This window comes from Streptopelia decaocto, assembly GCF_964273445.1.
Source record: "Streptopelia decaocto genome assembly, chromosome: 6".
Classification (NCBI taxonomy): domain Eukaryota; kingdom Metazoa; phylum Chordata; class Aves; order Columbiformes; family Columbidae; genus Streptopelia; species Streptopelia decaocto.
In genome coordinates, this window is record NC_138660.1 from 33407169 (window position 1) to 33416752 (window position 9584).

The following is a 9584-nucleotide window of genomic DNA, read 5'->3' on the forward strand; positions in this document are numbered from 1 at the left end:
TGACAGGACTAAGCACCTTGATGCTTTACTTACTCCCCTAACTGACAGAAATGCCAAAAGTGGGTATGTCTGAAAAGATCCTCTTCTTCCCCCAACTCTAGTCAACAGTGCTTGCCTCCATCTGGGCGTGCAAGTAGACTTAGCCATGCTGTGTCCTCCAGCCATGCCCAGCACACCTGGCAGACATGCTCAGAGCTCAGCCAGACACAAGAATCCACATGCAATGATAGTGTATGAAATGCTCAACTTCTATCAGGTCAGGAGCAAGAAAATGCAGCCCAACTTATACCACAAGCCCACTGTCACATTGCTGTGTAGCCGGTGTGTGCGTGGTCATTACTATGTATGGCCCACCGTGTCTGTCTGAAAAGTCTGCGTAGTCCCTGGCAAAGAGATCTTCCCAGACGTGCTGCAGAGACTTTGCCCATCGTGTGATGTGTACAGCATTTTTTTCCCCTTTGTTCTAAAGAGGAGTGTTTCGCCCATGATTACTTGGACACGTTGCAAAAAAATAAAGCATTGCATTAGGAGAAAGGGAGCCACTCATTTACAAAAAAATGCAAAAAGTCACGTAAAATGTGAAATAAGTATAAAAGAAAAGAATTCCTGTACAAGATCCAGCTGCATGAAAATCCCCATAAATTGTGAAGATTTCAGCGCTGCGATGAAGTCATGCAATCAGGAAGATTGCGGTGTCTTGAGGAATGACACAGCCCGACTTGCAGCCCACACGTAGTTTCCCTGTCACGGCAACACGACAGGCTGGGTGAAGTCCTGCAGCCATTGCATTTCTTCAGCCTGAGCCCCTCACCCCGCTTCGTGGCTGCCCATAGCTTGCAGGTACGGAGATAAAGCTGGATGTGGTCAGGCAGGAGAGGGAATGCGGAGCTGGGCAGGCAGGGCTGTCGTGGCAGTTTTTCTGAGAAACAGAAATAAATTCAAGTTTTTTCTGTTGTTTCTTGCCATAACACTCATCGTGGCTAATTAAGCTTACAGCTATGATTATGACCCTGCAGCTCTGACCTTGTAGTGCAGAGAAAAATGCTACATGTTTTGCACCCCCCATCCCCTTTCCAGCAGAGGTACCCAAGAAGGGGGTGCCAGGAAGGGACCTCATTTGTCACTTGGCATCTTCAGGAATCCTTCTATGCCTGTGCTGCACCAGGGCTTTGACCCAGGCCAAGGCATGCCTACTGAAGCACTGCAGATGCTTTTGGTGTCCCAGGAAAGACTTGCTTCTTTTGTGTTTGTGCTGTGCCACATCAGTTACAGAAAAGTGAAATGTGGCTCCCAGAACCATAGAGGGCTTCAGAGAGGGCTATAGATCTGCTGATCTGGGTCAAGCCTATATCTGAGAGGCCACCAAGGTCATAGGAAGCTAGCAGAGATGGTGCCAAGTGGTGGGGAAAGGGTCAGTCATGGAATGACACCATCAAAAAGTACCATCCAGTTGCTTCCCAACCACCTCCTCACGGTGATCTGAATTTCTCCAGCTCCTGGTCATTGTTTGCTTTGATTTTATTTGTGGTTTTCTTGTGGTGGAGTCTCACTGCCTGCTCAGAGGGTTGGCTCACTGGTCTTCCTATTTCCAAAACCACTTAACCTTGTTTACAGTTAATTTGTGGGGCAAAGCTGATCAACAGCCGGCCTCCCACCTGCTGTCCTTAGTCAGTGAGGAACAGGGACAGCGAGTTCTCTCACCCTGTAAAGAGAGTCAGTGCCCAGCAAAGCCTTGAAGTGTTCATGGAAGCAGGACAGCAGCAGGGTCCGGCATGGCTGATGCTGCACCGCTGTGTGTTAGGAACAGAGTTCTTTCCTCAGAAACATCCAAACATGCAGCTCCGCAGCAGCTCACTGCTTCTGGTGCAGTAAGATTTGACAGTGTGAAAAGCTCTTCCCTGGCCATTTCAGGAGTTGTTTTAGCATTTCTGAATCTTGCTAACAAAAGCCATGTTGGTGCAGAAGAATTTGAGCCTTCTGTATGACCTCTATGAATTAGAAGATGAAGGTAAGGGCAGTATGAAGGAGCCCATGGGTATTCCTTGCACTTCTCATGTGTGAAGGCAACCAAAAGCCACCCGCTGTACGTTAATCCTTACCTGTAACTGATGAACTGTGTTAACTAGACATGATAAAAAAATAATTCTCCTCCTAATTGTGAAAGTTTTATCCTGTCTCTGGCTCCTCTGTACACTGGAAGCAGAAACTGTGATATGTTGCACCAATTACTGATATGCTGATGCATGAAATTGTCATTGCTGTTGCAAACTTACTGCAGGATCTCTATTGTCTGTCTTGTTTATATTGAACTATGTTGTATCAAAATCAGTAAGGAATCAGCTTCAGTTTGCATCCCTGATTGTTCTGAATGATGTTTCTGTGTGCCTAAAAAAATCCCCATTTATGGAGGACTGAAGTGCATGCTTAACTCTAAATGTGTTCAGTGAACCCTTTTCAGATATGGATGCATCCTAAACAGTGTGAAATATGGGCAGGGTTATGTGAGGGCCAGGAGAACTGGTGCACTGAACACAATTCATCTCAGAGTGAAGCTGACAGCACTCTTGCGGTAATGGTCTTCTTGCATGCATCTACATTACAGATGGTGCAGCTGGTCCCAGGCCTTTTTTCACTGCCTCTTTAGCCACAGGGCTGTAGACTTTGCTACTGCTATTGCTCTCAAAATGCTGCAATTTCACTCACTCAGGCCTCATGTTTTGAATCACTGTTGCTTTGAGGGGGGAGGAAGTTGCTTTCCATCCCCTGGATGCTATTAAGAAAAATCACGAACTGTCTGATTATTATTTTTCCTTTTTTTTTTTTTTTTGGTCTTAAAATGCTGAGATTAATGAATGTGCTAAGCCTCACACCACCAGAAATCCAAGGAAACAGAACATCTATTTATAAAAATAAAACCACAAATTGCCCCCAGCATTCACGCATCATTAGAAAGCTAAACCATGGCCCCAGAAATCAACCCCTTTGGTCTGAACATGTGCTCACAGCACGGGGAGGAATGGACTGACACAAAGCCACACTGTAAGGAGGTGCACAGAGAAGCAGCCAAGGCACTGCCCAACCTCTTCAGCATGGAAAACCCAGGAGGTAAACCAGTCCCACAGAGACCAGGAAGGGTAATTAAAAAAAAAAAAAAAGGCAAAAAAAGCAAAATTTGGGGGACATCTTCCAGTCTTCGTCACTGGTGTTTGCACAGATTGTTTGGGGAAAAGGGAAGGAGGATGGTGAATGAAGGGCTGCCTGGAGCCCCTAAGCACCTTCCTGGGGAGATGCTGGATTCTGTGCTGGATCCCACCTTGGACCAGCACTAGACTCTTTCAAGGGAACAGCCTCCCAGTACTCCTCCCTTGCACCTTGGCTGAGCAGTCACTTGCTGAGTTTAAATGACACAAGAGGGAGGATGCTGTTTGCATGTGATCTGGGCTGCCACTTGTTTTGCTCCCCTGAAATCAACTTGTCCTCAAGCACAAGCAGAAGAGTTTTATCTGGCTACAATTCTGAAACTTGGTTCATATCAATTAAGCTTTTAAAAATACAGCCCTTATGGCCACCTCTGTTTGTTAGTAATGGAAGATTATATATGGTAATTAGGGAACAAATATAGCCTAAGCAAATATCCCTTTTCTTGCGCTTAATGAAGCTTTTTTGATGTCTCATCAAAAGGATCTGCTACAAAAGAGCAACACCTGCTGAACATGGCAGCAAGACAAAAGGGGTGGCAGAAGTAATAAAACAAGAGCTCGCAAGGCGGTATCTGGTACAGACAGCCTCAGCCTTAGACCCCTGCAGCACTGTCGGTTCAGTCTCAGGAGCCTGAGCTCTTGAACAGGCTGTAAAGCTGTCTGGACAGCAAAGCTGTCAGGTGCAGTAGGATCACAGCCGCGTCGACTTCCTAGCGTGTATAAAGATGAAAGGAGAAAATAGACACACATACACATGCTATCAAAAGAGCAGATGACTGCATCCAATGGCCAGCACAGGCTGCTTCTTTCTTTGCTTTTCAAAGCACGCCGAGATACAATTAAGGTCTAATGGCAATTAGACCCCTAGCAATAATGAAATAAGTAGACCTAATTCTCTGCTAGACCTTGCCCAGGTTTTCCCCCAGGAAACAATCCCTTCTTTTCTCTCACTCTTCTTATTTTTATTTTTGTTTCACTAGACTTAGGGGGAATTTTACTATTTTATTGATGAAAAGAGGGACTTCTCTGCTCTTCAGTAAACCCGCAAAAAATAAACTGAAAACTGACATTTCTGTGAAAACTGTCTCAGGGGCAGGGTGGGAGAGAAATAGATGTCTTTCATTACATCTTGTGAACGAGAAATTTTTTACCCTCTTCCTTCAAGTGTAGATCTCGTGGTCTCCCTCCTCATAGGGAGCAGGGTAAATATAGCCTTTGCCTTTCCCCAGCTTAATCCTCATCTTCACCATTGCAGGATCGCTCCAGCAAATACCTGGGATTAGAGATCCAGAGTTTTCCTGACTCAAAGAGAGCATTTGGACCAAAGTGAAGCGCTTTGAGAATATCACCCACAAGGGATGAAGCTCATGTGGATTTGCAGTTTTTGCAGAAAATCTGAGCAGGTCCCTCAACTGGTCTGTCAAAGTGATCTGTTGATGGCATCTCTGGCTGCAGATGATCTTTTAAGGTATGTGTGGTAATGCGTTTGTGAAGGAAAAGGACAAAGGCACACTGAGCATGCTTCTTGACATGGTGACCAGTCCCTGCTCCAGTGGTACCAGTGATGCTCTGTCCCCACTGAGTGTGGTTCTGTGATTTATGATTCTAAACATGCCCATTGTGGGGGGAGCAAGACCCGCTGGTAGCTCACCGTGGGACAACCACACAGGAAGGGCCAAAGTGATGAGTTTGTGTCCGGCAAATTTACAGCATGGTTGTTTTCCAGATGTTTTTGAAGCGCCTAGTACCGCCTCCAGTGCTGCAACACAAGGTGAAAAGGCAGATGTGGTGGTGGGGTCTGATAGATAGGCACGTCCTGCCACAGATGACACTGTTGCTTGACCCTCTATCTGCCTCTCACTGTCCAGAGTCCCACTGGGACAGGCAGGAGGATGAGAAAAGAATCCAGTTAAATTTGTCCTGCCCCAAGCCTCCTGGTTGCAAAGCAACCAGATGAAAAGCAGGTTGCAAACTGCTCTGCCCCTGCTCTGCCCCTTCTTCACTCCCTGGAAGCTTAAAATCCTTAGGTGCTGCGAGCGACATGCTCTGGCAGCCAGACCATGTCGTCTTTGATCCATTGTGCTCCATTTTCTACACCCTGAAATGCTTTGCTTGAACTCTACTCCAACAAAGGTCTCATGCCTAGTCCAGGAGGGGATGTGCGTTTCTGGTCCTAACTGGGATGCTGATGGTCTGGGTGGCTGCGGGCAGCTCCACTCATCTCTGTGTCTGGCTGTATAGAGGGCAGGGAAACCTTCACCTCTGTGGTGGAGCTAAAGGCTGCTTGGAAAGCCCATGGCTTGCAGGTGGGAGGTGATGGCAAGCTGGAGAGCGCTGTTGTTTACTCACCCGTCTCTTAGTTTCAGCCTGTTTACGGCAGAACTAATCCATGCTCGCAAAGGGAAGGCAGGACGCTCAGAGCTGTCAGCACACACAGTTCCCAAACCCATGAATCAATCATCGCGAGTCCCAAACACAAGCATAAAATATCTCAGACAAACTCAATTTTCCAGCTTTGAAACAGGGTCCTTTTCTTTGACTTTTTCATTTTACCATTTTAAGTCCAAGATTTAGTGCTGAACTGACAGGCTTAACTTGTAAAGTAACTGGCAAATCTTGAAAGAATTGTGGTTTTCTTCTTCCCAAAGGACATTGCAAGTGACATGGTTTTTCGCTTTAGTGATAGATGGTACTTGCAGGCAAGTATTTAGATATCTAAGTACTAAAGCAGCCACAGGTCTGGTTCCTATCAATAATACATTTTGTCACAGAGAAATTGAAACAGCATGGATACCACACATAGAAATGGAAGGGCGAATTATACATAAAATTAATTTTCCCCATAAAGGCACATAGTTTCAGCTGTCTCAGTTCACAGGAGAGTCAGTGGATGTTCATTTCCTGGGGATTGCCCGCCCCTAAGTTTTACCTTTGTTTTTCGGATACTGGTGAACAGTCTCTCAAAGCAGCGCATGGGTGGAACCATGCAATCACAATGAAATTAGAAAAAAAAAATACAAAACCCCAATTCCCTACCCCCACAAGCCAAACTAATGGAGCTGATTTGATTGAAATGTTTTTAAACCAAAGCCTGGAACTGAGATGAGTAATGAGATGTGAAAGCAGGCAAGTGGCACGTGCCCTTGAGTGGCAGGGGAAATAGTTCACCCAACTCAAGGTACCACTGAGATCTTCCTTGCTGAGCCTTCAGAGCAGTCACACAAGTTTATGGTCCTCTACCTGTCCTCTGGGCATTGGAAAAGCAGCAATCGCTCCTCATTGCAGAGGGGATTATCAGGTTCTAGAACTAGTCTCAGCTCCTTCCCTTTTCAAGTCTTCCTGGAGTCCGTGAAGTAAGAGTAGCTTTATTATCTGGGCAAAAATGCACTGAATTGCTCTCTTTTCAGACAAAGGAGTGTCCAAAGCTGCTATTTCCCTGAATAAACGTATCTGAAGGGCACAAAGTGTCTGCTCTCTGCACAAATACCTAAGGGGGGTACGTTGTGTTGAACTTCTGGGATTTCTGGGATGAGCATCCAATTTGGGTGTAATGTTTTGCCAGGGAAACTACTGGTTTTCTCCACGCACCAGAAGAAGCTGGCAGACCTCACAGAGGAGTTGTCCTTTCAGCAGTGCGTTGTGTCAGAGCTGTGGTGAACCTTCTCCGAGTCCTCCCAAAAGCTCCCTGGAAAGCCCCAGCCCAACAGTAGATCTCGCTCTCTGCAACTGCCTGAAAGGAAGTTGTAGCATGGAGGGACTTGGTCTCTTCTCCCAAGGAACAAGTGACAGGACAAGAGGAAACAGCTTCAAGTTGCACCAGGTGAGGTTTAAATCGGATATTTGGAAATATTTTTGCATGGAAAGGGTTGTCGGGCGTTGGAACAGGCTGCTCAGGGCAGCAGTGGAGTCACCATTCTTGGAGGGGTTGAACAGACGTGGAGACAAGGTTCTTAGGGGCATGGGTTAGTGCCAGGGTTGGGTTAACGGTTGATGATCTTGAGGGTCTCTTCCAATCAAAATGATTCTATGATTCTATTCTAGGATTAGAACTTCTTCCACAGGGAGAGGGAGTCCAATTCGTGCCAGAAACGGCCATAGGGTAGGAAGAGACAGCTCATGGTAAGGGTCACCTAAAGGCAACATTGTAGCTCATGCCCCCTTGGATGGCTCTTGCAGCACCTTGCAGCTCTCATGTCCTGAAATGACCTTCTGATTTCTCACTCACATTGCTTCATGGCCCATGGTCTTCCTCTGATATTAAATGCTCATTCCTCTGTGGGGTCACGAGTCTGGTGTGGTGTGTCCTCACTGGGCCCTGGGTGTGTCTGAAGGAATGAGCCTTTCAAGGAGTTCTGGGTGAGCTCCTGGGACCCACCTGGCTTTCTTAAGGATTTCTGTGCACACTGAAAACCAAACTGTCTGGCGTAAAGAACTACTGAGTCAGGCAATGAGGCACCCAGTGGCTTTAGGCACTGTCCAAGGCTTTGTACACTGACAATTTGGAGTCGAGCATCTCAGTGGCCCAAGTCCTAAGCAACTTGGTAGGTGATATACAAGGTGTTTGAAACATATCTCTGTCTTGTCTAGTCAGGAATGTCCTCCCTTTATACTGTCAAGTGTAGCACAGACATAGACAAGCTCCATTAGATCATCCATGTTCCACAAAACATGGTTGGGTTTGGTTATCTCTTTGCAGGTTTTCCCCTGTTCTGTCTTGCTCCATTTCGCTGGTAACAGGAGATTTCTTAGGGCAGTAACTGAATCTGCTTTCTTTGCTTGGAAGACTAGAACTATGTTACTGTTCCCCACGTTCTGATTCCCAAAAATGCTCTGTCTCATCAGTGACACAGAAACTTGCTTCACTAATACTCAAAGGCATTTGGATACAGAGCTGGCTGGAAAGTAGTGTTCACCAACAGAAATGTAGCATTGCGTTTTCATTGAAATTTGTTTTCTTAATGAACAACAAATCTCTTATAGGAAGAAGCAATACTTGATTTGACAAAATATTGGGCTTAAGAGTGTTAACTGGCACTATTAATGACATGTGTGGCCTGTATTTGTTTACCTTCTCTTAATTAACAAGGAATGTTTCAAGATGCGTCACCCTTCTTAATTCTTTGGACATCTCTTTATTTTTTCTCTTTCGTTGTGCCGTATTTAGAAAAGACTTCTTAAACACTTCCGAGTTTTATAAATTTTATTTCCTAGTGCAGTCATCTCGTGGCTTCTCTGGGTCTGAGGCTTTTCTGCCTTTAGTTTGGAACCAACAGTTGCTAAGGGACTTTCATAAAGCTGATGAGATGGTTTCCCTACAGACAAAGGGATTACAGGGGGGCCAGAGCCAGGCAGAGGTGACTCTGTGTTATGCTCCTGATGGAAATAAATAACTAAATAAATAAATTAGGAATTCTAGCAGCTAAAGTCCTGATTTTGAAAAGAATAAATTTAAGTCATTTTCCTGCTATGCACTTTCTTCACAACCTTGGGCCCATTTCTCAGCACCTGCCATCACTCCCCAGCCTTGGAGCAGTGATTGGAGGGCAAAGGGGTCTGATGAGGTTAAAAACAGCAAGTGCCATCTAGTGCTTTAGCAACCCTGATTGCCCACTGTTACTGGACCATAAAGGTCAAAACCCAGTTCCAGGCTCCTCCTTTTTACTACACTTTTTATTTTTTTTTTTTTTTTGTCTGGCTCTGCAAAGACATAACTCTGTGTCTAGAGCTAGATAGCACCAGCCGTTTCATTGGCCTTATAGGATTGCAGCTTGCCTGTGAAAGCTGGCCAAGTGAAAAACAGCCAATAATGTCTTTTTTGATTGACTTAAGCCGGTATTTTTAGTATTTCTATTTAAACCAACACTCAAAAATCAGAGCAGGTAATCACAAATTTCAGCATCAAGTAAATTATTATAGCCATGCTATAAACCTGTGGGGATTTGGGGAACAAAGTTATAATGAGTTCTGTGCCAGAGCCGGAACATGGAGCCCTGAGCTCGCCTTTAGGAAAGAGTAAACTGGGCACTGCTTTAAAAACCAGCAACTAGCATGGAACAAATTAAAAAGGGAAGCAGCAAACTCCTCTGGGATTCCATAACTATTTAAACATTCCTCTGGGACATCTGAAGTTCGGAGGAAAGGGGAGAGGGGCGGGATGTGTGTAAAAAAAAATGTTGCTAACTTATAAGGAATGTTAGCAATAAAAAGGGACCCATACGCGTGTGCCATACCCTGAATTAATCAGAAAGCAGATGTGTGCATCTGCAGCCTCAACTTTTTCCCCTTGTTTTCTCTTCTGTTTCCTTCCTCCCTCTTCCTCCTCTCCCTCGCTTTTACAGCGGTTACACCTGCATGATGGAAGGAGCAGAGAGGGAGCTGCAAAGC

The 9584-nt window shown here is 45.5% G+C and overlaps 1 long non-coding RNA gene across 1 annotated transcript; it reads left to right on the plus strand.

The window, feature by feature from the left end:
- The first annotated feature begins 748 nt into the window (after window positions 1–748).
- On the plus strand, window positions 749–7469 carry LOC309441383. Its single transcript, XR_014184363.1, has 4 exons — window positions 749–840; window positions 4456–4668; window positions 6763–7020; window positions 7242–7469. It is a non-coding gene; the product is annotated as an uncharacterized lncRNA (long non-coding RNA).
- Window positions 7470–9584: the final 2115 nt, after the last annotated feature.